Source organism: Phyllobates terribilis, unplaced genomic scaffold (genome assembly GCF_046119375.1).
Source record: "Phyllobates terribilis strain yellow unplaced genomic scaffold, ASM4611937v1 Scaffold_74__1_contigs__length_7073193, whole genome shotgun sequence".
Lineage (NCBI taxonomy): Eukaryota > Metazoa > Chordata > Amphibia > Anura > Dendrobatidae > Phyllobates > Phyllobates terribilis.
Window position 1 is genome coordinate 53,701 of NW_027362834.1, and position 27,424 is coordinate 81,124.

Genomic DNA, 27,424 nt, shown 5'->3' on the forward strand with positions numbered 1-27,424 from the left:
GTATGTGAGCTGGTTACTCTGCTGCGCTTAAAATTTCTTTTTTGGTTTGCTACAATGCCTTTTCTGAAACGTTGTCTCCCTCTGCTGGAACACTGACTTCTTTCATTTAATGCCTGCAGACTATAAAAGAGAAACCAACCCAAAAAGTTTGGTTGATTAGTCTGTGGCATTCTTTTAAACTGTTGCTTATGGCGGTCTCTGTGAGCTTCTCAGTGACATTCAGCCATCCAGGTATCCCGCCTGCAGTAGACGGAATGTGGCAATGGAACGCTGGCTGCGCGTGTCATAATAGGCTCTGAGCCTTTATATACCTGCGCACAGCAGCAGCCACCTTCAGTCTGCTGCTGGACAGCCAGCAGCAGCAGCAGCAGGAGAGGTAATTAATCAGCAACCCTCCTGCTAAGGGTAGACAGCTGCTCGTTCCACCCCCACCCCCAGCCTTAATTGGTTCTCCTCCCTTCCAACGGTGTTGAGGCGGGTGGGAACAGCCGGGGGTTGAGGGTACTGTGCTAAAAGAGGTGGAGTTATGCAGATCTAAAACGCGTGGATTGCAGCAGCAGCAAGCCGAAAAGTGCAGGCATGTGAGGGATCTAGAGGTTGACAGCATGTCTTCTTAACGGGAGTCCAGGTGGCCATCTCCACAAATGGACTTTTCAGAATCCTTGGGTGGCACCGTAGTCGGAAACCAATTCTGGTTATCGCTTCTCGGCCTTTTGGCTAAGATCAAGTGTAGTATCTGTTCTTATCAGTTTAATATCTGATACGTCCCCTATCTGGGGACCATATATTAAATGGATTTTTAGAACAGGGAGATGGAAAAAGAGCTTGCTCTGTCCACTCCACGCATTGACCTGGTATTGCAGTATCTCCAGGACCGGTGCACCCCTTCTTTAATGCAGTTTCTAAAATCAGAAAGAATTGAATTCAATGCTTTTTGTTCATTTTGCTTGTTTGTCGGATTTTGGGATGGACTCTTTGGCTTTGCTTTTCTTCTCCTCATTGGATTTTTCATGTTAAAAGTTGCAGAAGCCAGATGACAAGCTCATTTTGGTTCAACTTCAGCAACTGTGCATTGCATTGCCATGTAATGTAATGCAATGCTATCTATCTAGCTCTCCCTCTATACTTCCTTTTGGATAAACAGACATATTAGGCAAGCATTTTGGAGCTTTCACCTAAATAACTACAGGTGGTGAGATAAGCTGCACAATATAATTGACCTTTCAGTATATTGTTGCACACACACCATCTATTTAGCAAATGCCCTTGTTATCAACAGCAGCCTTTTAAACTCACCTGAGCTAACAGGTATGTGAGCTGGTTACTCTGCTGCGCTTAAAATTTCTTTTTTGGTTTGCTACAATGCCTTTTCTGAAACGTTGTCTCCCTCTGCTGGAACACTGACTTCTTTCATTTAATGCCTGCAGACTATAAAAGAGAAACCAACCCAAAAAGTTTGGTTGATTAGTCTGTGGCATTCTTTTAAACTGTTGCTTATGGCGGTCTCTGTGAGCTTCTCAGTGACATTCAGCCATCCAGGTATCCCGCCTGCAGTAGACGGAATGTGGCAATGGAACGCTGGCTGCGCGTGTCATAATAGGCTCTGAGCCTTTATATACCTGCGCACAGCAGCAGCCACCTTCAGTCTGCTGCTGGACAGCCAGCAGCAGCAGCAGCAGGAGAGGTAATTAATCAGCAACCCTCCTGCTAAGGGTAGACAGCTGCTCGTTCCACCCCCCCCCCGCCTTAATTGGTTCTCCTCCCTTCCAACGGTGTTGAGGCGGGTGGGAACAGCCGGGGGTTGAGGGTACTGTGCTAAAAGAGGTGGAGTTATGCAGATCTAAAACGCGTGGATTGCAGCAGCAGCAAGCCGAAAAGTGCAGGCATGTGAGGGATCTAGAGGTTGACAGCATGTCTTCTTAACGGGAGTCCAGGTGGCCATCTCCACAAATGGACTTTTCAGAATCCTTGGGTGGCACCGTAGTCGGAAACCAATTCTGGTTATCGCTTCTCGGCCTTTTGGCTAAGATCAAGTGTAGTATCTGTTCTTATCAGTTTAATATCTGATACGTCCCCTATCTGGGGACCATATATTAAATGGATTTTTAGAACAGGGAGATGGAAAAAGAGCTTGCTCTGTCCACTCCACGCAGTGACCTGGTATTGCAGTATCTCCAGGACCGGTGCACCCCTTCTTTAATGCAGTTTCTAAAATCAGAAAGAATTGAATTCAATGCTTTTTGTTCATTTTGCTTGTTTGTCGGATTTTGGGATGGACTCTTTGGCTTTGCTTTTCTTCTCCTCATTGGATTTTTCATGTTAAAAGTTGCAGAAGCCAGATGACAAGCTCATTTTGGTTCATCTTCAGCAACTGTGCATTGCATTGCCATGTAATGTAATGTAATGCAATGCTATCTATCTAGCTCTCCCTCTATACTTCCTTTTGGATAAACAGACATATTAGGCAAGCATTTTGGAGCTTTCACCTAAATAACTACAGGTGGTGAGATAAGCTGCACAATATAATTGACCTTTCAGTATATTGTTGCACACACACCATCTATTTAGCAAATGCCCTTGTTATCAACAGCAGCCTTTTAAACTCACCTGAGCTAACAGGTATGTGAGCTGGTTACTCTGCTGCGCTTAAAATTTCTTTTTTGGTTTGCTACAATGCCTTTTCTGAAACGTTGTCTCCCTCTGCTGGAACACTGACTTCTTTCATTTAATGCCTGCAGACTATAAAAGAGAAACCAACCCAAAAAGTTTGGTTGATTAGTCTGTGGCATTCTTTTAAACTGTTGCTTATGGCGGTCTCTGTGAGCTTCTCAGTGACATTCAGCCATCCAGGTATCCCGCCTGCAGTAGACGGAATGTGGCAATGGAACGCTGGCTGCGCGTGTCATAATAGGCTCTGAGCCTTTATATACCTGCGCACAGCAGCAGCCACCTTCAGTCTGCTGCTGGACAGCCAGCAGCAGCAGCAGCAGGAGAGGTAATTAATCAGCAACCCTCCTGCTAAGGGTAGACAGCTGCTCGTTCCACCCCCCCCCCGCCTTAATTGGTTCTCCTCCCTTCCAACGGTGTTGAGGCGGGTGGGAACAGCCGGGGGTTGAGGGTACTGTGCTAAAAGAGGTGGAGTTATGCAGATCTAAAACGCGTGGATTGCAGCAGCAGCAAGCCGAAAAGTGCAGGCATGTGAGGGATCTAGAGGTTGACAGCATGTCTTCTTAACGGGAGTCCAGGTGGCCATCTCCACAAATGGACTTTTCAGAATCCTTGGGTGGCACCGTAGTCGGAAACCAATTCTGGTTATCGCTTCTCGGCCTTTTGGCTAAGATCAAGTGTAGTATCTGTTCTTATCAGTTTAATATCTGATACGTCCCCTATCTGGGGACCATATATTAAATGGATTTTTAGAACAGGGAGATGGAAAAAGAGCTTGCTCTGTCCACTCCACGCATTGACCTGGTATTGCAGTATCTCCAGGACCGGTGCACCCCTTCTTTAATGCAGTTTCTAAAATCAGAAAGAATTGAATTCAATGCTTTTTGTTCATTTTGCTTGTTTGTCGGATTTTGGGATGGACTCTTTGGCTTTGCTTTTCTTCTCCTCATTGGATTTTTCATGTTAAAAGTTGCAGAAGCCAGATGACAAGCTCATTTTGGTTCAACTTCAGCAACTGTGCATTGCATTGCCATGTAATGTAATGTAATGCAATGCTATCTATCTAGCTCTCCCTCTATACTTCCTTTTGGATAAACAGACATATTAGGCAAGCATTTTAGAGCTTTCACCTAAATAACAACAGGTGGTGAGATAAGCTGCACAATATAATTGACCTTTCAGTATATTGTTGCACACACACCATCTATTTAGCAAATGCCCTTGTTATCAACAGCAGCCTTTTAAACTCACCTGAGCTAACAGGTATGTGAGCTGGTTACTCTGCTGCGCTTAAAATTTCTTTTTTGGTTTGCTACAATGCCTTTTCTGAAACGTTGTCTCCCTCTGCTGGAACACTGACTTCTTTCATTTAATGCCTGCAGACTATAAAAGAGAAACCAACCCAAAAAGTTTGGTTGATTAGTCTGTGGCATTCTTTTAAACTGTTGCTTATGGCGGTCTCTGTGAGCTTCTCAGTGACATTCAGCCATCCAGGTATCCCGCCTGCAGTAGACGGAATGTGGCAATGGAACGCTGGCTGCGCGTGTCATAATAGGCTCTGAGCCTTTATATACCTGCGCACAGCAGCAGCCACCTTCAGTCTGCTGCTGGACAGCCAGCAGCAGCAGCAGCAGGAGAGGTAATTAATCAGCAACCCTCCTGCTAAGGGTAGACAGCTGCTCGTTCCACCCCCCCCCCGCCTTAATTGGTTCTCCTCCCTTCCAACGGTGTTGAGGCGGGTGGGAACAGCCGGGGGTTGAGGGTACTGTGCTAAAAGAGGTGGAGTTATGCAGATCTAAAACGCGTGGATTGCAGCAGCAGCAAGCCGAAAAGTGCAGGCATGTGAGGGATCTAGAGGTTGACAGCATGTCTTCTTAACGGGAGTCCAGGTGGCCATCTCCACAAATGGACTTTTCAGAATCCTTGGGTGGCACCGTAGTCGGAAACCAATTCTGGTTATCGCTTCTCGGCCTTTTGGCTAAGATCAAGTGTAGTATCTGTTCTTATCAGTTTAATATTTGATACGTCCCCTATCTGGGGACCATATATTAAATGGATTTTTAGAACAGGGAGATGGAAAAAGAGCTTGCTCTGTCCACTCCACGCATTGACCTGGTATTGCAGTATCTCCAGGACCGGTGCACCCCTTCTTTAATGCAGTTTCTAAAATCAGAAAGAATTGAATTCAATGCTTTTTGTTCATTTTGCTTGTTTGTCGGATTTTGGGATGGACTCTTTGGCTTTGCTTTTCTTCTCCTCATTGGATTTTTCATGTTAAAAGTTGCAGAAGCCAGATGACAAGCTCATTTTGGTTCAACTTCAGCAACTGTGCATTGCATTGCCATGTAATGTAATGTAATGCAATGCTATCTATCTAGCTCTCCCTCTATACTTCCTTTTGGATAAACAGACATATTAGGCAAGCATTTTGGAGCTTTCACCTAAATAACTACAGGTGGTGAGATAAGCTGCACAATATAATTGACCTTTCAGTATATTGTTGCACACACACCATCTATTTAGCAAATGCCCTTGTTATCAACAGCAGCCTTTTAAACTCACCTGAGCTAACAGGTATGTGAGCTGGTTACTCTGCTGCGCTTAAAATTTCTTTTTTGGTTTGCTACAATGCCTTTTCTGAAACGTTGTCTCCCTCTGCTGGAACACTGACTTCTTTCATTTAATGCCTGCAGACTATAAAAGAGAAACCAACCCAAAAAGTTTGGTTGATTAGTCTGTGGCATTCTTTTAAACTGTTGCTTATGGCGGTCTCTGTGAGCTTCTCAGTGACATTCAGCCATCCAGGTATCCCGCCTGCAGTAGACGGAATGTGGCAATGGAACGCTGGCTGCGCGTGTCATAATAGGCTCTGAGCCTTTATATACCTGCGCACAGCAGCAGCCACCTTCAGTCTGCTGCTGGACAGCCAGCAGCAGCAGCAGCAGGAGAGGTAATTAATCAGCAACCCTCCTGCTAAGGGTAGACAGCTGCTCGTTCCACCCCCCCCCCGCCTTAATTGGTTCTCCTCCCTTCCAACGGTGTTGAGGCGGGTGGGAACAGCCGGGGGTTGAGGGTACTGTGCTAAAAGAGGTGAAGTTATGCAGATCTAAAACGCGTGGATTGCAGCAGCAGCAAGCCGAAAAGTGCAGGCATGTGAGGGATCTAGAGGTTGACAGCATGTCTTCTTAACGGGAGTCCAGGTGGCCATCTCCACAAATGGACTTTTCAGAATCCTTGGGTGGCACCGTAGTCGGAAACCAATTCTGGTTATCGCTTCTCGGCCTTTTGGCTAACATCAAGTGTAGTATCTGTTCTTATCAGTTTAATATCTGATACGTCCCCTATCTGGGGACCATATATTAAATGGATTTTTAGAACAGGGAGATGGAAAAAGAGCTTGCTCTGTCCACTCCACGCATTGACCTGGTATTTCAGTATCTCCAGGACCGGTGCACCCCTTCTTTAATGCAGTTTCTAAAATCAGAAAGAATTGAATTCAATGCTTTTTGTTCATTTTGCTTGTTTGTCGGATTTTGGGATGGACTCTTTGGCTTTGCTTTTCTTCTCCTCATTGGATTTTTCATGTTAAAAGTTGCAGAAGCCAGATGACAAGCTCATTTTGGTTCAACTTCAGCAACTGTGCATTGCATTGCCATGTAATGTAATGTAATGCAATGCTATCTATCTAGCTCTCCCTCTATACTTCCTTTTGGATAAACAGACATATTAGGCAAGCATTTTGGAGCTTTCACCTAAATAACTACAGGTGGTGAGATAAGCTGCACAATATAATTGACCTTTCAGTATATTGTTGCACACACACCATCTATTTAGCAAATGCCCTTGTTATCAACAGCAGCCTTTTAAACTCACCTGAGCTAACAGGTATGTGAGCTGGTTACTCTGCTGCGCTTAAAATTTCTTTTTTGGTTTGCTACAATGCCTTTTCTGAAACGTTGTCTCCCTCTGCTGGAACACTGACTTCTTTCATTTAATGCCTGCAGACTATAAAAGAGAAACCAACCCAAAAAGTTTGGTTGATTAGTCTGTGGCATTCTTTTAAACTGTTGCTTATGGCGGTCTCTGTGAGCTTCTCAGTGACATTCAGCCATCCAGGTATCCCGCCTGCAGTAGACGGAATGTGGCAATGGAACGCTGGCTGCGCATGTCATAATAGGCTCTGAGCCTTTATATACCTGCGCACAGCAGCAGCCACCTTCAGTCTGCTGCTGGACAGCCAGCAGCAGCAGCAGCAGGAGAGGTAATTAATCAGCAACCCTCCTGCTAAGGGTAGACAGCTGCTCGTTCCACCCCCCCCCGCCTTAATTGGTTCTCCTCCCTTCCAACGGTGTTGAGGCGGGTGGGAACAGCCGAGGGTTGAGGGTACTGTGCTAAAAGAGGTGGAGTTATGCAGATCTAAAACGCGTGGATTGCAGCAGCAGCAAGCCGAAAAGTGCAGGCATGTGAGGGATCTAGAGGTTGACAGCATGTCTTCTTAACGGGAGTCCAGGTGGCCATCTCCACAAATGGACTTTTCAGAATCCTTGGGTGGCACCGTAGTCGGAAACCAATTCTGGTTATCGCTTCTCGGCCTTTTGGCTAAGATCAAGTGTAGTATCTGTTCTTATCAGTTTAATATCTGATACGTCCCCTATCTGGGGACCATATATTAAATGGATTTTTAGAACAGGGAGATGGAAAAAGAGCTTGCTCTGTCCACTCCACGCATTGACCTGGTATTGCAGTATCTCCAGGACCGGTGCACCCCTTCTTTAATGCAGTTTCTAAAATCAGAAAGAATTGAATTCAATGCTTTTTGTTCATTTTGCTTGTTTGTCGGATTTTGGGATGGACTCTTTGGCTTTGCTTTTCTTCTCCTCATTGGATTTTTCATGTTAAAAGTTGCAGAAGCCAGATGACAAGCTCATTTTGGTTCAACTTCAGCAACTGTGCATTGCATTGCCATGTAATGTAATGTAATGCAATGCTATCTATCTAGCTCTCCCTCTATACTTCCTTTTGGATAAACAGACATATTAGGCAAGCATTTTGGAGCTTTCACCTAAATAACTACAGGTGGTGAGATAAGCTGCACAATATAATTGACCTTTCAGTATATTGTTGCACACACACCATCTATTTAGCAAATGCCCTTGTTATCAACAGCAGCCTTTTAAACTCACCTGAGCTAACAGGTATGTGAGCTGGTTACTCTGCTGCGCTTAAAATTTCTTTTTTGGTTTGCTACAATGCCTTTTCTGAAACGTTGTCTCCCTCTGCTGGAACACTGACTTCTTTCATTTAATGCCTGCAGACTATAAAAGAGAAACCAACCCAAAAAGTTTGGTTGATTAGTCTGTGGCATTCTTTTAAACTGTTGCTTATGGCGGTCTCTGTGAGCTTCTCAGTGACATTCAGCCATCCAGGTATCCCGCCTGCAGTAGACGGAATGTGGCAATGGAACGCTGGCTGCGCGTGTCATAATAGGCTCTGAGCCTTTATATACCTGCGCACAGCAGCAGCCACCTTCAGTCTGCTGCTGGACAGCCAGCAGCAGCAGCAGCAGGAGAGGTAATTAATCAGCAACCCTCCTGCTAAGGGTAGACAGCTGCTCGTTCCACCCCCCCCCCGCCTTAATTGGTTCTCCTCCCTTCCAACGGTGTTGAGGCGGGTGGGAACAGCCGGGGGTTGAGGGTACTGTGCTAAAAGAGGTGGAGTTATGCAGATCTAAAACGCGTGGATTGCAGCAGCAGCAAGCCGAAAAGTGCAGGCATGTGAGGGATCTAGAGGTTGACAGCATGTCTTCTTAACGGGAGTCCAGGTGGCCATCTCCACAAATGGACTTTTCAGAATCCTTGGGTGGCACCGTAGTCGGAAACCAATTCTGGTTATCGCTTCTCGGCCTTTTGGCTAAGATCAAGTGTAGTATCTGTTCTTATCAGTTTAATATCTGATACGTCCCCTATCTGGGGACCATATATTAAATGGATTTTTAGAACAGGGAGATGGAAAAAGAGCTTGCTCTGTCCACTCCACGCATTGACCTGGTATTGCAGTATCTCCAGGACCGGTGCACACCTTCTTTAATGCAGTTTCTAAAATCAGAAAGAATTGAATTCAATGCTTTTTGTTCATTTTGCTTGTTTGTCGGATTTTGGGATGGACTCTTTGGCTTTGCTTTTCTTCTCCTCATTGGATTTTTCATGTTAAAAGTTGCAGAAGCCAGATGACAAGCTCATTTTGGTTCAACTTCAGCAACTGTGCATTGCATTGCCATGTAATGTAATGTAATGCAATGCTATCTATCTAGCTCTCCCTCTATACTTCCTTTTGGATAAACAGACATATTAGGCAAGCATTTTGGAGCTTTCACCTAAATAACTACAGGTGGTGAGATAAGCTGCACAATATAATTGACCTTTCAGTATATTGTTGCACACACACCATCTATTTAGCAAATGCCCTTGTTATCAACAGCAGCCTTTTAAACTCACCTGAGCTAACAGGTATGTGAGCTGGTTACTCTGCTGCGCTTAAAATTTCTTTTTTGGTTTGCTACAATGCCTTTTCTGAAACGTTGTCTCCCTCTGCTGGAACACTGACTTCTTTCATTTAATGCCTGCAGACTATAAAAGAGAAACCAACCCAAAAAGTTTGGTTGATTAGTCTGTGGCATTCTTTTAAACTGTTGCTTATGGCGGTCTCTGTGAGCTTCTCAGTGACATTCAGCCATCCAGGTATCCCGCCTGCAGTAGACGGAATGTGGCAATGGAACGCTGGCTGCGCGTGTCATAATAGGCTCTGAGCCTTTATATACCTGCGCACAGCAGCAGCCACCTTCAGTCTGCTGCTGGACAGCCAGCAGCAGCAGCAGCAGGAGAGGTAATTAATCAGCAACCCTCCTGCTAAGGGTAGACAGCTGCTCGTTCCACCCCCCCCCCCCGCCTTAATTGGTTCTCCTCCCTTCCAACGGTGTTGAGGCGGGTGGGAACAGCCGGGGGTTGAGGGTACTGTGCTAAAAGAGGTGGAGTTATGCAGATCTAAAACGCGTGGATTGCAGCAGCAGCAAGCTGAAAAGTGCAGGCATGTGAGGGATCTAGAGGTTGACAGCATGTCTTCTTAACGGGAGTCCAGGAGGCCATCTCCACAAATGGACTTTTCAGAATCCTTGGGTGGCACCGTAGTCGGAAACCAATTCTGGTTATCGCTTCTCGGCCTTTTGGCTAAGATCAAGTGTAGTATCTGTTCTTATCAGTTTAATATCTGATACGTCCCCTATCTGGGGACCATATATTAAATGGATTTTTAGAACAGGGAGATGGAAAAAGAGCTTGCTCTGTCCACTCCACGCATTGACCTGGTATTGCAGTATCTCCAGGACCGGTGCACCCCTTCTTTAATGCAGTTTCTAAAATCAGAAAGAATTGAATTCAATGCTTTTTGTTCATTTTGCTTGTTTGTCGGATTTTGGGATGGACTCTTTGGCTTTGCTTTTCTTCTCCTCATTGGATTTTTCATGTTAAAAGTTGCAGAAGCCAGATGACAAGCTCATTTTGGTTCAACTTCAGCAACTGTGCATTGCATTGCCATGTAATGTAATGTAATGCAATGCTATCTATCTAGCTCTCCCTCTATACTTCCTTTTGGATAAACAGACATATTAGGCAAGCATTTTGGAGCTTTCACCTAAATAACTACAGGTGGTGAGATAAGCTGCACAATATAATTGACCTTTCAGTATATTGTTGCACACACACCATCTATTTAGCAAATGCCCTTGTTATCAACAGCAGCCTTTTAAACTCACCTGAGCTAACAGGTATGTGAGCTGGTTACTCTGCTGCGCTTAAAATTTCTTTTTTGGTTTGCTACAATGCCTTTTCTGAAACGTTGTCTCCCTCTGCTGGAACACTGACTTCTTTCATTTAATGCCTGCAGACTATAAAAGAGAAACCAACCCAAAAAGTTTGGTTGATTAGTCTGTGGCATTCTTTTAAACTGTTGCTTATGGCGGTCTCTGTGAGCTTCTCAGTGACATTCAGCCATCCAGGTATCCCGCCTGCAGTAGACGGAATGTGGCAATGGAACGCTGGCTGCGCGTGTCATAATAGGCTCTGAGCCTTTATATACCTGCGCACAGCAGCAGCCACCTTCAGTCTGCTGCTGGACAGCCAGCAGCAGCAGCAGCAGGAGAGGTAATTAATCAGCAACCCTCCTGCTAAGGGTAGACAGCTGCTCGTTCCACCCCCCCCGCCTTAATTGGTTTTCCTCCCTTCCAACGGTGTTGAGGCGGGTGGGAACAGCCGGGGGTTGAGGGTACTGTGCTAAAAGAGGTGGAGTTATGCAGATCTAAAACGCGTGGATTGCAGCAGCAGCAAGCCGAAAAGTGCAGGCATGTGAGGGATCTAGAGGTTGACAGCATGTCTTCTTAACGGGAGTCCAGGTGGCCATCTCCACAAATGGACTTTTCAGAATCCTTGGGTGGCACCGTAGTCGGAAACCAATTCTGGTTATCGCTTCTCGGCCTTTTGGCTAAGATCAAGTGTAGTATCTGTTCTTATCAGTTTAATATCTGATACGTCCCCTATCTGGGGACCATATATTAAATGGATTTTTAGAACAGGGAGATGGAAAAAGAGCTTGCTCTGTCCACTCCACGCATTGACCTGGTATTGCAGTATCTCCAGGACCGGTGCACCCCTTCTTTAATGCAGTTTCTAAAATCAGAAAGAATTGAATTCAATGCTTTTTGTTCATTTTGCTTGTTTGTCGGATTTTGGGATGGACTCTTTGGCTTTGCTTTTCTTCTCCTCATTGGATTTTTCATGTTAAAAGTTGCAGAAGCCAGATGACAAGCTCATTTTGGTTCAACTTCAGCAACTGTGCATTGCATTGCCATGTAATGTAATGTAATGCAATGCTATCTATCTAGCTCTCCCTCTATACTTCCTTTTGGATAAACAGACATATTAGGCAAGCATTTTGGAGCTTTCACCTAAATAACTACAGGTGGTGAGATAAGCTGCACAATATAATTGACCTTTCAGTATATTGTTGCACACACACCATCTATTTAGCAAATGCCCTTGTTATCAACAGCAGCCTTTTAAACTCACCTGAGCTAACAGGTATGTGAGCTGGTTACTCTGCTGCGCTTAAAATTTCTTTTTTGGTTTGCTACAATGCCTTTTCTGAAACGTTGTCTCCCTCTGCTGGAACACTGACTTCTTTCATTTAATGCCTGCAGACTATAAAAGAGAAACCAACCCAAAAAGTTTGGTTGATTAGTCTGTGGCATTCTTTTAAACTGTTGCTTATGGCGGTCTCTGTGAGCTTCTCAGTGACATTCAGCCATCCAGGTATCCCGCCTGCAGTAGACGGAATGTGGCAATGGAACGCTGGCTGCGCATGTCATAATAGGCTCTGAGCCTTTATATACCTGCGCACAGCAGCAGCCACCTTCAGTCTGCTGCTGGACAGCCAGCAGCAGCAGCAGCAGGAGAGGTAATTAATCAGCAACCCTCCTGCTAAGGGTAGACAGCTGCTCGTTCCACCCCCCCCCCGCCTTAATTGGTTCTCCTCCCTTCCAACGGTGTTGAGGCGGGTGGGAACAGCCGGGGGTTGAGGGTACTGTGCTAAAAGAGGTGGAGTTATGCAGATCTAAAACGCGTGGATTGCAGCAGCAGCAAGCCGAAAAGTGCAGGCATGTGAGGGATCTAGAGGTTGACAGCATGTCTTCTTAACGGGAGTCCAGGTGGCCATCTCCACAAATGGACTTTTCAGAATCCTTGGGTGGCACCGTAGTCGGAAACCAATTCTGGTTATCGCTTCTCGGCCTTTTGGCTAAGATCAAGTGTAGTATCTGTTCTTTTAAGAACACAAGAGCTACGATCTACACTTGACGAGAGCGATCGAACTCGGAAGGAGAAGAGCTTCGGAGCGCAGCTGACATCGGAGAAGGAAGGCGGATATCGGTGGGAGGAAGAAGCTCTAAAGAATCCAGAAGAAGACGAAGACTCGGAGAAGAATCGGGCTGTCCTGTGGAATCTTTGAGTAAGAAAATCATCGAGACAAAGACCTTTCGGGGAATTTGTCCAGAACACGACGGGAGAAGAATCTGCATAGCTCCACCCATTTCGGGAAGAGCTCCAGATCCAGCTCCAAGAAGTAACTGCAGGAGGAAAGCCATGGCAAGCGCTGCGAGGAAGGCCGAAAAGAAGAGCCTGGAGCAGGGGACAGCCAGGAGGGCCCAGCCAGGAGCCGATTCTGACCCCAAGGACTCTGCCTCCACGACTGGCCAGCAGAAGGGACCCCAGAAGCCCCGCCACGAAGCTCCAGCCCTGGAGCCATGGATGCGGCAGACGGTGGCCCTGAAGCTGAAGGAAGTGGATGGGAGGGTGCCGGACATGTCCTCGGACGTGTTCTGCCAGAAGATGCTGCTGGATCGAGGCTTCTCCAGGTCGGACACCCTCAGCATCCAGACCTTCTTGACGGGGATCTTCTTCGTCACCTTCGCCACTGTGAACACCTGCAGGAGGTTCTGGGAAATGGTAAGCGCAAAAGGATCGGATAATTCTTTCTCTGCCTTTACAGGTAGCTGCCCTATCCAGAGGGACGAAAGGAGGATCACGGTCTCCATGCGCAACCCGCACACCCCAGGCCAAGACATCTGTACCTTCCTGAGACGCTTCTGTTTGGTTGTGAAGGAACCCTCTCACATCCTGAATGGACTCGGCTTCTGGACAGGTAAGTGGTCGGTGACTGTTAGACTTCACAGGGACCTGGCGTACTCAGACGGACTTCGGCACCTGCCCCCGACATTCTCCCTGGGCAACTCCTACGGCCTCATCTATTACCCGGACATGCCGCGGAACTGCAGGAGATGCGGCAAGAACGGCCACGAGATGAAGGACTGCAAGGAGGATGCCTGCAGGATTTGTCGAGTGACGGGACACAGCTCGAAGGACTGCCCGAAGAAGACGTCCTGCAACCTGTGTGGGCTGGCGGCTCATCTGTACAAGGATTGCCCCAAGCGTGAGAGATCCTGGGCATCGGTGGTTGCGACGACCCCAGCTCCGGAGGACAAGGCCCCGACGACCAGGCCTGTGAAGGTCAAGGACGCGACGACCAAGGCCCCAGCGGCCAAGGCCGAGACGACCAAGGCCAAAGCGGTCAAGGAGTCGGTGGCCAAAGCCCCAGCGACGGTCCCAGCAGCTCCGAAGCAGAAGAAAAAGTCAAAGGAGGGTAAGAGTTCTGTCACCCCTCTCTCGATCCCTCCCCCTGCCACCCCCGTCCAATCCCCCCCCACCCCGGCCACCCCTGCTGAGGATTCCACTTCCTCTTCCTCCTTCCCCTACTCCTCAGCAGGTGTCCTTTCCCCTGCCCCGGCAGCCACTCTCCCTCCTCAGACCATGGTAGTGGTGGAATTAACCTTTCCTCCACCTGCCGCTATCTATTCCGAGGAGGATTTTCCCCTTCTTGTCTCCCCAGTTCCAACCCGGGGAAAGAGGAAGGTGGAGGACAGCCCTGCTACTGAATCCTCCAAAAAGAAGATTCTGGATTTCGTAGGCGAAAAGGAGGATACCCTCCCTGAGCCAGAAGAGATGGAGCACATGGTTGAGACCCTGGTGGCCGAGCCAGAAGAGGAGGAACTGGTGGTCGCCGAGATCGAGGCCGCGCTGCTTGACCAGATGGAGGAAGAGGGCCTGCTGGTGATCCCGTCACCAGCAGTCAACACCGACGAGGGACCACCCGACCGGAGTGGTAACTAAGGTGTATTGCCTGCGCTAACTTTTTCTTTTTTCCCTACATGATGGCTAATATTAACTTATTTTCCATTAATGTCAGGAGCATCAAGGACAAGTTCAGACGTCAGACTATTTATGCCTTCCTTACTTCCCAGTTGTGTGATGTTTATATGTTGCAGGAATGTTCCCTTCCCTCCTCTAGGTCCTTCAAACATCTGGCCAGGGAGTGGTCCCACGGTCCATCCTACTGGTCCGGTGGGGGTGACTGCAAGTCTGCAGGGGTCGCAATTCTGATCAGGGGGGGCGCATTCACGCTTGAGTCCGTCCAGGAGCTCATCTGCGGCAGGGCTCTTGTTGTAGATGGCAACTGGGCGGGAGAACCTGTCAGGTTCATCAACGTGTATGCGTCCCCACTGAAGAATGAGCGTTTGGAGCTTTTCCAGACCCTGCGGCTTCAGCTTGCCACCACCAGGACCTTAGTGATGGCCGGGGATTTCAACTGCCCCATCGAGGAGGATGGTCGTAGTTCTGGCACATCTGCCAAGTTGGACATCACGTCCAAGCTGCTCATCGAGATGGTAACCGAGGCCTCTCTTCAGGACGTGGTGGGCTCCATGGGGAGAGGCTCCACGAACTATTCGTGGAGCCGACCGGATGGCTCACTCCGCTCCAGGATTGACTTTGTGTTCACCTCTCGGGCAGTCAGGCAGAGTAGGCACTCGATGGTCCCCTGCTTCTTCTCCGACCACAGAGCCATTCACTTACAAGGTGTCCTCGGCGACGGTTTTCCGTCCGGCCCCGGCTCCTGGAAGCTGAATTGTGCTCTGCTGGCTCAGGATGAAGTCGTGGAGGAGCTGAGAGCAGCCTACGCAATGTGGCAGTCCTACAAGGGTAGCTTCCAAACAGTCTCTGATTGGTGGGAATATGTTAAACTTGAGTTTCGCTGTTTCTTTCAGGCCAAGGGTCGACAACAGGCGTGTGAGAAGAGGAGGGACTTCAGAGGGCTGCAGCGCGAGCTGCGGTCGCTGCAGGACCTTCTTCACTGTGGCTGGGACGTGAGGGAGGAGCTGGAGGAGACCAAGAAGAGCCTGAAAAGGCACTTTGAGGAGGAGTCCAAGCGAATCGTCTTCCGTTCCAAAGTGGAGAATCTGGAGAAGGGTGAGAAATGTAACTCATTCTTTTTCAGGAAACTTCATGCCGGTCACACGCCCCTGAACGAGCTGCGAGACGAGAGCGGAAACATGCGACGTGGGAAGGAGGACGTGATGAGGGTCGTCAGCGACTTCTACAGCGAACTCTACTCCCACAAGACTACCGACCCCGACGCTGCTGATAACTTCCTGTCAGGTATCACTAACCATCTTGATCCTGCAGGCACGGCAGCCTTGGACAAACCTCTGATGGTGGGCGAATTGCTCTCTGCCGCTAAATCCTTTAGGACCGGCAGGACCCCGGGCAGTGATGGTCTTCCAGCGGAGCTCTATGTAGCGCTGGGAGACCTCATCTGTCCGGACCTGTTGGACCTGTACGAGGAGATGGTGGTGGAGGGTAGAATGCCTCCATCTTTGAGGGAAGGAATGGTCACGATCCTGTACAAGCGGAAGGGAGAGAGTTGCGACCTGAGGAATTGGCGTCCCATCACTCTGCTCAACGTGGACTACAAGATCCTGGCCAAGACGATGGCGACACGACTTAAGACGGTCATCGGACGGATCATCCACCCGGACCAGACCTGCGGCATCCCTGGACGTCGCATCGCAGACAGCCTCGCTCTCGTGCGGGACACGGTCGAGTACATCAAGGTCCGCCGCGCACACGCGGCCCTGGTCTCCTTGGATCAGGAGAAGGCCTTCGACCGGGTTTCCCACGAGTTCATGGGCCGAGCTCTGCACCGGTTAGGTTTGGGTAACATGTTTTGTTCGTATGTCCGTTTGATGTATTTTGATATCCACAGCTCGGTGTTGGTGAAAGGCTGGAAGACTGACCCCTTCCCTGTCCTCTCTGGGGTCAGACAAGGCTGCCCTCTATCACCTCTTCTTTTTGTTTGTGTTATAGAACTCTTCGCAGAGGCTATCCGGCAGAATGGAGAGATCAGAGGGATCACCGCACCGGGTCCGGGACGACACGAGGTCAAGTGCTCGCTCTACATGGACGACGTCACCGTCTTCTGCGCTGATCGTGGTTCAGTCGACGCCCTCGTCCAGACGTGTGAGAGGTTCGGCCGGGCTTCAGGGGCCAAAGTCAACTGCAGGAAGTCGGAAGCCATGCTCTTCGGGGATTGGCAGCCGGCCTCCTCCGCCCCCTTCCCCTTCAACATTCAACCGGATTTCCTCAAGGTGCTGGGAGTCTGGTTCGGGAAGGAAGGAGCGGCCCTCAAGTCCTGGCAAGAACGCTTGGCCAAGGTGAAGCAACGGATCGGACTCTGGAGCCTCAGACACCTCACTTGTGAGGGTAAGGCACTCGTCCTGCGTAATGAGGTCCTGCCCGTCTTGCAGTACACGGCGCAGGCCTGGCCCCCACACGTCACTGTGTGCAGGGCCATTACCAGGACAGTGTTTCACTTTGTCTGGGGATCCAAGATGGACAGAGTCAGGCGGGCCGTCATGTACAAGGAGCCTCGCAAGGGTGGGAAGGGCGTTCCAGATATCCCCACCCTCCTGCGATCCTCTTTTGTGTGTGATTGTGTCCGCCGGACTTTGCAAGTCAAGAATGGCTCCGCGGGCAGGTCCATGTCTCGCTTCTTCCTGCTTCCTCTTTGGAGGCGACTCGGCTGGGACAAGTGGGACAGCTCCTTCCCCTACAACTGGACGACGCCATGGTTCTATGGAGACGTCGTTCGATTTGTGGGGGAACATCAACTGGAGGGACTCAAGCCCGACTTGTGGAAGCCCAAAACTATCCACAAGCTCATCAGAGCCAAGGATGACGTGGAGAACATCACAGGACTTCACCAGGACACGCTGGAGACTGTGTGGACAAATGTGTCGTCTGACAGGCTGACCAACGGGCACAAGGACTTGTCGTGGATGGCGATTCAGGGCGGACTGCCCGTCCGGTCATTCATGCATGCCCGGAACCTGTGCAAGACCCGGTACTGCCCAAGGTGCCCCTTCGTGGAGGAAACATCTTTGCACACTTTTTGGGACTGCGGATTTGCACAGCGCCTGTTGACTGCCCTTGAGGACGACCTGAGGAACTCTGTCCCCAGGGCGAGCCTATCGCACCATTCTGTGCTTTACGGACTCTTCCCTGGGGTTCATACCGTCGGAGCCATCCAGGAGGCTTGGCGCCTTATGAACTGCTTCAAGGATGCCGTTTGGGTCGCCAGGAACCGGCTCATCTTGAGGAGGGAGAGGATGTCCATCCAGGACTGCCGCAGGCTGATCCACAGCCTGCTCAGAGACTATTCCATCGTGGACGGTCCGGAGGACGAGGATGAGGACTAAACCCCTCCTCCCCCTCTCCCCTTATGTGTCTTGTCTTTTAATAAAGCTTCGGGCCTGTGATTTTCCCCTCCCCATCCCCTTTTTCCCAATCCCCATCCCTTATCACGGTTCGTCGTACTGTATTGATTGACATGCTTTTTCTTTCATATTGAGTGTTTTGTGTAGCATAGGGGTGTGATGTGTCTAGTTAGTGCGTCGTATCCTCATGCTATGTAAATGTGATGTAGAATTATGTGTGTACTGGGCTGCGGCACTGTACACTGTCTGTTAACTTATTTTTTGTGCTAATAAAAGATATATTCAATCAAAAAAATCTGTTCTTATCAGTTTAATATCTGATACGTCCCCTATCTGGGGACCATATATTAAATGGATTTTTAGAACAGGGAGATGGAAAAAGAGCTTGCTCTGTCCACTCCACGCATTGACCTGGTATTGCAGTATCTCCAGGACCGGTGCACCCCTTCTTTAATGCAGTTTCTAAAATCAGAAAGAATTGAATTCAATGCTTTTTGTTCATTTTGCTTGTTTGTCGGATTTTGGGATGGACTCTTTGGCTTTGCTTTTCTTCTCCTCATTGGATTTTTCATGTTAAAAGTTGCAGAAGCCAGATGACAAGCTCATTTTGGTTCAACTTCAGCAACTGTGCATTGCATTGCCATGTAATGTAATGTAATGCAATGCTATCTATCTAGCTCTCCCTCTATACTTCCTTTTGGATAAACAGACATATTAGGCAAGCATTTTGGAGCTTTCACCTAAATAACTACAGGTGGTGAGATAAGCTGCACAATATAATTGACCTTTCAGTATATTGTTGCACACACACCATCTATTTAGCAAATGCCCTTGTTATCAACAGCAGCCTTTTAAACTCACCTGAGCTAACAGGTATGTGAGCTGGTTACTCTGCTGCGCTTAAAATTTCTTTTTTGGTTTGCTACAATGCCTTTTCTGAAACGTTGTCTCCCTCTGCTGGAACACTGACTTCTTTCATTTAATGCCTGCAGACTATAAAAGAGAAACCAACCCAAAAAGTTTGGTTGATTAGTCTGTGGCATTCTTTTAAACTGTTGCTTATGGCGGTCTCTGTGAGCTTCTCAGTGACATTCAGCCATCCAGGTATCCCGCCTGCAGTAGACGGAATGTGGCAATGGAACGCTGGCTGCGCGTGTCATAATAGGCTCTGAGCCTTTATATACCTGCGCACAGCAGCAGCCACCTTCAGTCTGCTGCTGGACAGCCAGCAGCAGCAGCAGGAGAGGTAATTAATCAGCAACCCTCCTGCTAAGGGTAGACAGCTGCTCGTTCCACCCCCCCCCCCCCGCCTTAATTGGTTCTCCTCCCTTCCAACGGTGTTGAGGCGGGTGGGAACAGCCGGGGGTTGAGGGTACTGTGCTAAAAGAGGTGGAGTTATGCAGATCTAAAACGCGTGGATTGCAGCAGCAGCAAGCCGAAAAGTGCAGGCATGTGAGGGATCTAGAGGTTGACAGCATGTCTTCTTAACGGGAGTCCAGGTGGCCATCTCCACAAATGGACTTTTCAGAATCCTTGGGTGGCACCGTAGTCGGAAACCAATTCTGGTTATCGCTTCTCGGCCTTTTGGCTAAGATCAAGTGTAGTATCTGTTCTTATCAGTTTAATATCTGATACGTCCCCTATCTGGGGACCATATATTAAATGGATTTTTAGAACAGGGAGATGGAAAAAGAGCTTGCTCTGTCCACTCCACGCATTGACCTGGTATTGCAGTATCTCCAGGACCGGTGCACCCCTTCTTTAATGCAGTTTCTAAAATCAGAAAGAATTGAATTCAATGCTTTTTGTTCATTTTGCTTGTTTGTCGGATTTTGGGATGGACTCTTTGGCTTTGCTTTTCTTCTCCTCATTGGATTTTTCATGTTAAAAGTTGCAGAAGCCAGATGACAAGCTCATTTTGGTTCAACTTCAGCAACTGTGCATTGCATTGCCATGTAATGTAATGTAATGCAATGCTATCTATCTAGCTCTCCCTCTATACTTCCTTTCGGATAAACAGACATATTAGGCAAGCGTTTTGGAGCTTTCACCTAAATAACTACAGGTGGTGAGATAAGCTGCACAATATAATTGACCTTTCAGTATATTGTTGCACACACACCATCTATTTAGCAAATGCCCTTGTTATCAACAGCAGCCTTTTAAACTCACCTGAGCTAACAGGTATGTGAGCTGGTTACTCTGCTGCGCTTAAAATTTCTTTTTTGGTTTGCTACAATGCCTTTTCTGAAACGTTGTCTCCCTCTGCTGGAACACTGACTTCTTTCATTTAATGCCTGCAGACTATAAAAGAGAAACCAACCCAAAAAGTTTGGTTGATTAGTCTGTGGCATTCTTTTAAACTGTTGCTTATGGCGGTCTCTGTGAGCTTCTCAGTGACATTCAGCCATCCAGGTATCCCGCCTGCAGTAGACGGAATGTGGCAATGGAACGCTGGCTGCGCGTGTCATAATAGGCTCTGAGCCTTTATATACCTGCGCACAGCAGCAGCCACCTTCAGTCTGCTGCTGGACAGCCAGCAGCAGCAGCAGCAGGAGAGGTAATTAATCAGCAACCCTCCTGCTAAGGGTAGACAGCTGCTCGTTCCACCCCCCCCCCGCCTTAATTGGTTCTCCTCCCTTCCAACGGTGTTGAGGCGGGTGGGAACAGCCGGGGGTTGAGGGTACTGTGCTAAAAGAGGTGGAGTTATGCAGATCTAAAACGCGTGGATTGCAGCAGCAGCAAGCCGAAAAGTGCAGGCATGTGAGGGATCTAGAGGTTGACAGCATGTCTTCTTAACGGGAGTCCAGGTGGCCATCTCCACAAATGGACTTTTCAGAATCCTTGGGTGGCACCGTAGTCGGAAACCAATTCTGGTTATCGCTTCTCGGCCTTTTGGCTAAGATCAAGTGTAGTATCTGTTCTTTTAAGAACACAAGAGCTACGATCTACACTTGACGAGAGCGATCGAACTCGGAAGGAGAAGAGCTTCGGAGCGCAGCTGACATCGGAGAAGGAAGGCGGATATCGGTGGGAGGAAGAAGCTCTAAAGAATCCAGAAGAAGACGAAGACTCGGAGAAGAATCGGGCTGTCCTGTGGAATCTTTGAGTAAGAAAATCATCGAGACAAAGACCTTTCGGGGAATTTGTCCAGAACACGACGGGAGAAGAATCTGCATAGCTCCACCCATTTCGGGAAGAGCTCCAGATCCAGCTCCAAGAAGTAACTGCAGGAGGAAAGCCATGGCAAGCGCTGCGAGGAAGGCCGAAAAGAAGAGCCTGGAGCAGGGGACAGCCAGGAGGGCCCAGCCAGGAGCCGATTCTGACCCCAAGGACTCTGCCTCCACGACTGGCCAGCAGAAGGGACCCCAGAAGCCCCGCCACGAAGCTCCAGCCCTGGAGCCATGGATGCGGCAGACGGTGGCCCTGAAGCTGAAGGAAGTGGATGGGAGGGTGCCGGACATGTCCTCGGACGTGTTCTGCCAGAAGATGCTGCTGGATCGAGGCTTCTCCAGGTCGGACACCCTCAGCATCCAGACCTTCTTGACGGGGATCTTCTTCGTCACCTTCGCCACTGTGAACACCTGCAGGAGGTTCTGGGAAATGGTAAGCGCAAAAGGATCGGATAATTCTTTCTCTGCCTTTACAGGTAGCTGCCCTATCCAGAGGGACGAAAGGAGGATCACGGTCTCCATGCGCAACCCGCACACCCCAGGCCAAGACATCTGTACCTTCCTGAGACGCTTCTGTTTGGTTGTGAAGGAACCCTCTCACATCCTGAATGGACTCGGCTTCTGGACAGGTAAGTGGTCGGTGACTGTTAGACTTCACAGGGACCTGGCGTACTCAGACGGACTTCGGCACCTGCCCCCGACATTCTCCCTGGGCAACTCCTACGGCCTCATCTATTACCCGGACATGCCGCGGAACTGCAGGAGATGCGGCAAGAACGGCCACGAGATGAAGGACTGCAAGGAGGATGCCTGCAGGATTTGTCGAGTGACGGGACACAGCTCGAAGGACTGCCCGAAGAAGACGTCCTGCAACCTGTGTGGGCTGGCGGCTCATCTGTACAAGGATTGCCCCAAGCGTGAGAGATCCTGGGCATCGGTGGTTGCGACGACCCCAGCTCCGGAGGACAACGCCCCGACAACCAGGCCTGTGAAGGTCAAGGACGCGACGACCAAGGCCCCAGCGGCCAAGGCCGAGACGACCAAGGCCAAAGCGGTCAAGGAGTCGGTGGCCAAAGCCCCAGCGACGGTCCCAGCAGCTCCGAAGCAGAAGAAAAAGTCAAAGGAGGGTAAGAGTTCTGTCACCCCTCTCTCGATCCCTCCCCCTGCCACCCCCGTCCAATCCCCCCCCACCCCGGCCACCCCTGCTGAGGATTCCACTTCCTCTTCCTCCTTCCCCTACTCCTCAGCAGGTGTCCTTTCCCCTGCCCCGGCAGCCACTCTCCCTCCTCAGACCATGGTAGTGGTGGAATTAACCTTTCCTCCACCTGCCGCTATCTATTCCGAGGAGGATTTTCCCCTTCTTGTCTCCCCAGTTCCAACCCGGGGAAAGAGGAAGGTGGAGGACAGCCCTGCTACTGAATCCTCCAAAAAGAAGATTCTGGATTTCGTAGGCGAAAAGGAGGATACCCTCCCTGAGCCAGAAGAGATGGAGCACATGGTTGAGACCCTGGTGGCCGAGCCAGAAGAGGAGGAACTGGTGGTCGCCGAGATCGAGGCCGCGCTGCTTGACCAGATGGAGGAAGAGGGCCTGCTGGTGATCCCGTCACCAGCAGTCAACACCGACGAGGGACCACCCGACCGGAGTGGTAACTAAGGTGTATTGCCTGCGCTAACTTTTTCTTTTTTCCCTACATGATGGCTAATATTAACTTATTTTCCATTAATGTCAGGAGCATCAAGGACAAGTTCAGACGTCAGACTATTTATGCCTTCCTTACTTCCCAGTTGTGTGATGTTTATATGTTGCAGGAATGTTCCCTTCCCTCCTCTAGGTCCTTCAAACATCTGGCCAGGGAGTGGTCCCACGGTCCATCCTACTGGTCCGGTGGGGGTGACTGCAAGTCTGCAGGGGTCGCAATTCTGATCAGGGGGGGCGCATTCACGCTTGAGTCCGTCCAGGAGCTCATCTGCGGCAGGGCTCTTGTTGTAGATGGCAACTGGGCGGGAGAACCTGTCAGGTTCATCAACGTGTATGCGTCCCCACTGAAGAATGAGCGTTTGGAGCTTTTCCAGACCCTGCGGCTTCAGCTTGCCACCACCAGGACCTTAGTGATGGCCGGGGATTTCAACTGCCCCATCGAGGAGGATGGTCGTAGTTCTGGCACATCTGCCAAGTTGGACATCACGTCCAAGCTGCTCATCGAGATGGTAACCGAGGCCTCTCTTCAGGACGTGGTGGGCTCCATGGGGAGAGGCTCCACGAACTATTCGTGGAGCCGACCGGATGGCTCACTCCGCTCCAGGATTGACTTTGTGTTCACCTCTCGGGCAGTCAGGCAGAGTAGGCACTCGATGGTCCCCTGCTTCTTTTCCGACCACAGAGCCATTCACTTACAAGGTGTCCTCGGCGACGGTTTTCCGTCCGGTCCCGGCTCCTGGAAGCTGAATTGTGCTCTGCTGGCTCAGGATGAAGTCGTGGAGGAGCTGAGAGCAGCCTACGCAATGTGGCAGTCCTACAAGGGTAGCTTCCAAACAGTCTCTGATTGGTGGGAATATGTTAAACTTGAGTTTCGCTGTTTCTTTCAGGCCAAGGGTCGACAACAGGCGTGTGAGAAGAGGAGGGACTTCAGAGGGCTGCAGCGCGAGCTGCGGTCGCTGCAGGACTTTCTTCACTGTGGCTGGGACGTGAGGGAGGAGCTGGAGGAGACCAAGAAGAGCCTGAAAAGGCACTTTGAGGAGGAGTCCAAGCGAATCGTCTTCCGTTCCAAAGTGGAGAATCTGGAGAAGGGTGAGAAATGTAACTGATTCTTTTTCAGGAAACTTCATGCCGGTCACACGCCCCTGAACGAGCTGCGAGACGAGAGCGGAAACATGCGACGTGGGAAGGAGGACGTGATGAGGGTCGTCAGCGACTTCTACAGCGAACTCTACTCCCACAAGACTACCGACCCCGACGCTGCTGATAACTTCCTGTCAGGTATCACTAACCATCTTGATCCTGCAGGCATGGCAGCCTTGGACAAACCTCTGATGGTGGGCGAATTGCTCTCTGCCGCTAAATCCTTTAGGACCGGCAGGACCCCGGGCAGTGATGGTCTTCCAGCGGAGCTCTATGTAGCGCTGGGAGACCTCATCTGTCCGGACCTGTTGGACCTGTACGAGGAGATGGTGGTGGAGGGTAGAATGCCTCCATCTTTGAGGGAAGGAATGGTCACGATCCTGTACAAGCGGAAGGGAGAGAGTTGCGACCTGAGGAATTGGCGTCCCATCACTCTGCTCAACGTGGACTACAAGATCCTGGCCAAGACGATGGCGACACGACTTAAGACGGTCATCGGACGGATCATCCACCCGGACCAGACCTGCGGCATCCCTGGACGTCGCATCGCAGACAGCCTCGCTCTCGTGCGGGACACGGTCGAGTACATCAAGGTCCGCCGCGCACACGCGGCCCTGGTCTCCTTGGATCAGGAGAAGGCCTTCGACCGGGTTTCCCACGAGTTCATGGGCCGAGCTCTGCACCGGTTAGGTTTGGGTAACATGTTTTGTTCGTATGTCCGTTTGATGTATTTTGATATCCACAGCTCGGTGTTGGTGAAAGGCTGGAAGACTGACCCCTTCCCTGTCCTCTCTGGGGTCAGACAAGGCTGCCCTCTATCACCTCTTCTTTTTGTTTGTGTTATAGAACTCTTCGCAGAGGCTATCCGGCAGAATGGAGAGATCAGAGGGATCACCGCACCGGGTCCGGGACGACACGAGGTCAAGTGCTCGCTCTACATGGACGACGTCACCGTCTTCTGCGCTGATCGTGGTTCAGTCGACGCCCTCGTCCAGACGTGTGAGAGGTTCGGCCGGGCTTCAGGGGCCAAAGTCAACTGCAGGAAGTCGGAAGCCATGCTCTTCGGGGATTGGCAGCCGGCCTCCTCCGCCCCCTTCCCCTTCAACATTCAACCGGATTTCCTCAAGGTGCTGGGAGTCTGGTTCGGGAAGGAAGGAGCGGCCCTCAAGTCCTGGCAAGAACGCTTGGCCAAGGTGAAGCAACGGATCGGACTCTGGAGCCTCAGACACCTCACTTGTGAGGGTAAGGCACTCGTCCTGCGTAATGAGGTCCTGCCCGTCTTGCAGTACACGGCGCAGGCCTGGCCCCCACACGTCACTGTGTGCAGGGCCATTACCAGGACAGTGTTTCACTTTGTCTGGGGATCCAAGATGGACAGAGTCAGGCGGGCCGTCATGTACAAGGAGCCTCGCAAGGGTGGGAAGGGCGTTCCAGATATCCCCACCCTCCTGCGATCCTCTTTTGTGTGTGATTGTGTCCGCCGGACTTTGCAAGTCAAGAATGGCTCCGCGGGCAGGTCCATGTCTCGCTTCTTCCTGCTTCCTCTTTGGAGGCGACTCGGCTGGGACAAGTGGGACAGCTCCTTCCCCTACAACTGGACGACGCCATGGTTCTATGGAGACGTCGTTCGATTTGTGGGGGAACATCAACTGGAGGGACTCAAGCCCGACTTGTGGAAGCCCAAAACTATCCACAAGCTCATCAGAGCCAAGGATGACGTGGAGAACATCACAGGACTTCACCAGGACACGCTGGAGACTGTGTGGACAAATGTGTCGTCTGACAGGCTGACCAACGGGCACAAGGACTTGTCGTGGATGGCGATTCAGGGCGGACTGCCCGTCCGGTCATTCATGCATGCCCGGAACCTGTGCAAGACCAGGTACTGCCCAAGGTGCCCCTTCGTGGAGAAAACATCTTTGCACACTTTTTGGGACTGCGGATTTGCACAGCGCCTGTTGACTGCCCTTGAGGACGACCTGAGGAACTCTGTCCCCAGGGCGAGCCTATCGCACCATTCTGTGCTTTACGGACTCTTCCCTGGGGTTCATACCGTCGGAGCCATCCAGGAGGCTTGGCGCCTTATGAACTGCTTCAAGGATGCCGTTTGGGTCGCCAGGAACCGGCTCATCTTGAGGAGGGAGAGGATGTCCATCCAGGACTGCCGCAGGCTGATCCACAGCCTGCTCAGAGACTATTCCATCGTGGACGGTCCGGAGGACGAGGATGAGGACTAAACCCCTCCTCCCCCTCTCCCCTTATGTGTCTTGTCTTTTAATAAAGCTTCGGGCCTGTGATTTTCCCCTCCCCATCCCCTTTTTCCCAATCCCCATCCCTTATCACGGTTCGTCGTACTGTATTGATTGACATGCTTTTTCTTTCATATTGAGTGTTTTGTGTAGCATAGGGGTGTGATGTGTCTAGTTAGTGCGTCGTATCCTCATGCTATGTAAATGTGATGTAGAATTCTGTGTGTACTGGGCTGCGGCACTGTACACTGTCTGTTAACTTATTTTTTGTGCTAATAAAAGATATATTCAATCAAAAAAATCTGTTCTTATCAGTTTAATATCTGATACGTCCCCTATCTGGGGACCATATATTAAATGGATTTTTAGAACAGGGAGATGGAAAAAGAGCTTGCTCTGTCCACTCCACGCATTGACCTGGTATTGCAGTATCTCCAGGACCGGTGCACCCCTTCTTTAATGCAGTTTCTAAAATCAGAAAGAATTGAATTCAATGCTTTTTGTTCATTTTGCTTGTTTGTCGGATTTTGGGATGGACTCTTTGGCTTTGCTTTTCTTCTCCTCATTGGATTTTTTATGTTAAAAGTTGCAGAAGCCAGATGACAAGCTCATTTTGGTTCAACTTCAGCAACTGTGCATTGCATTGCCATGTAATGTAATGTAATGCAATGCTATCTATCTAGCTCTCCCTCTATACTTCCTTTTGGATAAACAGACATATTAGGCAAGCATTTTGGAGCTTTCACCTAAATAACTACAGGTGGTGAGATAAGCTGCACAATATAATTGACCTTTCAGTATATTGTTGCACACACACCATCTATTTAGCAAATGCCCTTGTTATCAACAGCAGCCTTTTAAACTCACCTGAGCTAACAGGTATGTGAGCTGGTTACTCTGCTGCGCTTAAAATTTCTTTTTTGGTTTGCTACAATGCCTTTTCTGAAACGTTGTCTCCCTCTGCTGGAACACTGACTTCTTTCATTTAATGCCTGCAGACTATAAAAGAGAAACCAACCCAAAAAGTTTGGTTGATTAGTCTGTGGCATTCTTTTAAACTGTTGCTTATGGCGGTCTCTGTGAGCTTCTCAGTGACATTCAGCCATCCAGGTATCCCGCCTGCAGTAGACGGAATGTGGCAATGGAACGCTGGCTGCGCGTGTCATAATAGGCTCTGAGCCTTTATATACCTGCGCACAGCAGCAGCCACCTTCAGTCTGCTGCTGGACAGCCAGCAGCAGCAGCAGCAGGAGAGGTAATTAATCAGCAACCCTCCTGCTAAGGG

The 27,424-nt window shown here is 49.7% G+C and overlaps 12 non-coding genes and 2 pseudogenes across 12 annotated transcripts; all 14 read left to right on the top strand.

Annotated features, from left to right (window-relative positions):
- Positions 1–697: 697 nt before the first annotated feature.
- Positions 698–888, top strand: LOC141194671 (U2 spliceosomal RNA). Its single transcript, XR_012267293.1, has one exon. It is a non-coding gene; the product is annotated as a U2 spliceosomal RNA (small nuclear RNA).
- A 1,115-nt stretch (positions 889–2,003) lies between these two features.
- LOC141196107 (U2 spliceosomal RNA) lies at positions 2,004–2,194 on the top strand. Its single transcript, XR_012268673.1, has one exon. It is a non-coding gene; the product is annotated as a U2 spliceosomal RNA (small nuclear RNA).
- Positions 2,195–3,314: 1,120 nt separating this feature from the next.
- LOC141194683 (U2 spliceosomal RNA) lies at positions 3,315–3,505 on the top strand. Its single transcript, XR_012267305.1, has one exon. It is a non-coding gene; the product is annotated as a U2 spliceosomal RNA (small nuclear RNA).
- A 1,120-nt stretch (positions 3,506–4,625) lies between these two features.
- Positions 4,626–4,816, top strand: LOC141196001 (U2 spliceosomal RNA). The gene has a single exon (XR_012268570.1). It is a non-coding gene; the product is annotated as a U2 spliceosomal RNA (small nuclear RNA).
- A 1,120-nt stretch (positions 4,817–5,936) lies between these two features.
- Positions 5,937–6,127, top strand: LOC141196184 (U2 spliceosomal RNA). The gene has a single exon (XR_012268749.1). It is a non-coding gene; the product is annotated as a U2 spliceosomal RNA (small nuclear RNA).
- Positions 6,128–7,246: 1,119 nt separating this feature from the next.
- On the top strand, positions 7,247–7,437 carry LOC141194695 (U2 spliceosomal RNA). Its single transcript, XR_012267316.1, has one exon. It is a non-coding gene; the product is annotated as a U2 spliceosomal RNA (small nuclear RNA).
- A 1,120-nt stretch (positions 7,438–8,557) lies between these two features.
- LOC141195779 (U2 spliceosomal RNA) lies at positions 8,558–8,748 on the top strand. Its single transcript, XR_012268357.1, has one exon. It is a non-coding gene; the product is annotated as a U2 spliceosomal RNA (small nuclear RNA).
- A 1,122-nt stretch (positions 8,749–9,870) lies between these two features.
- Positions 9,871–10,061, top strand: LOC141194706 (U2 spliceosomal RNA). Its single transcript, XR_012267327.1, has one exon. It is a non-coding gene; the product is annotated as a U2 spliceosomal RNA (small nuclear RNA).
- A 1,118-nt stretch (positions 10,062–11,179) lies between these two features.
- LOC141194717 (U2 spliceosomal RNA) lies at positions 11,180–11,370 on the top strand. The gene has a single exon (XR_012267338.1). It is a non-coding gene; the product is annotated as a U2 spliceosomal RNA (small nuclear RNA).
- A 1,120-nt stretch (positions 11,371–12,490) lies between these two features.
- On the top strand, positions 12,491–12,568 carry LOC141196427 (U2 spliceosomal RNA; annotated as a pseudogene).
- Positions 12,569–18,132: 5,564 nt separating this feature from the next.
- Positions 18,133–18,326, top strand: LOC141196241 (U2 spliceosomal RNA). The gene has a single exon (XR_012268804.1). It is a non-coding gene; the product is annotated as a U2 spliceosomal RNA (small nuclear RNA).
- Positions 18,327–19,446: 1,120 nt separating this feature from the next.
- Positions 19,447–19,637, top strand: LOC141194728 (U2 spliceosomal RNA). The gene has a single exon (XR_012267349.1). It is a non-coding gene; the product is annotated as a U2 spliceosomal RNA (small nuclear RNA).
- Positions 19,638–20,757: 1,120 nt separating this feature from the next.
- On the top strand, positions 20,758–20,835 carry LOC141196428 (U2 spliceosomal RNA; annotated as a pseudogene).
- A 5,564-nt stretch (positions 20,836–26,399) lies between these two features.
- On the top strand, positions 26,400–26,593 carry LOC141196242 (U2 spliceosomal RNA). Its single transcript, XR_012268805.1, has one exon. It is a non-coding gene; the product is annotated as a U2 spliceosomal RNA (small nuclear RNA).
- The last annotated feature ends 831 nt before the right edge of the window (positions 26,594–27,424 follow it).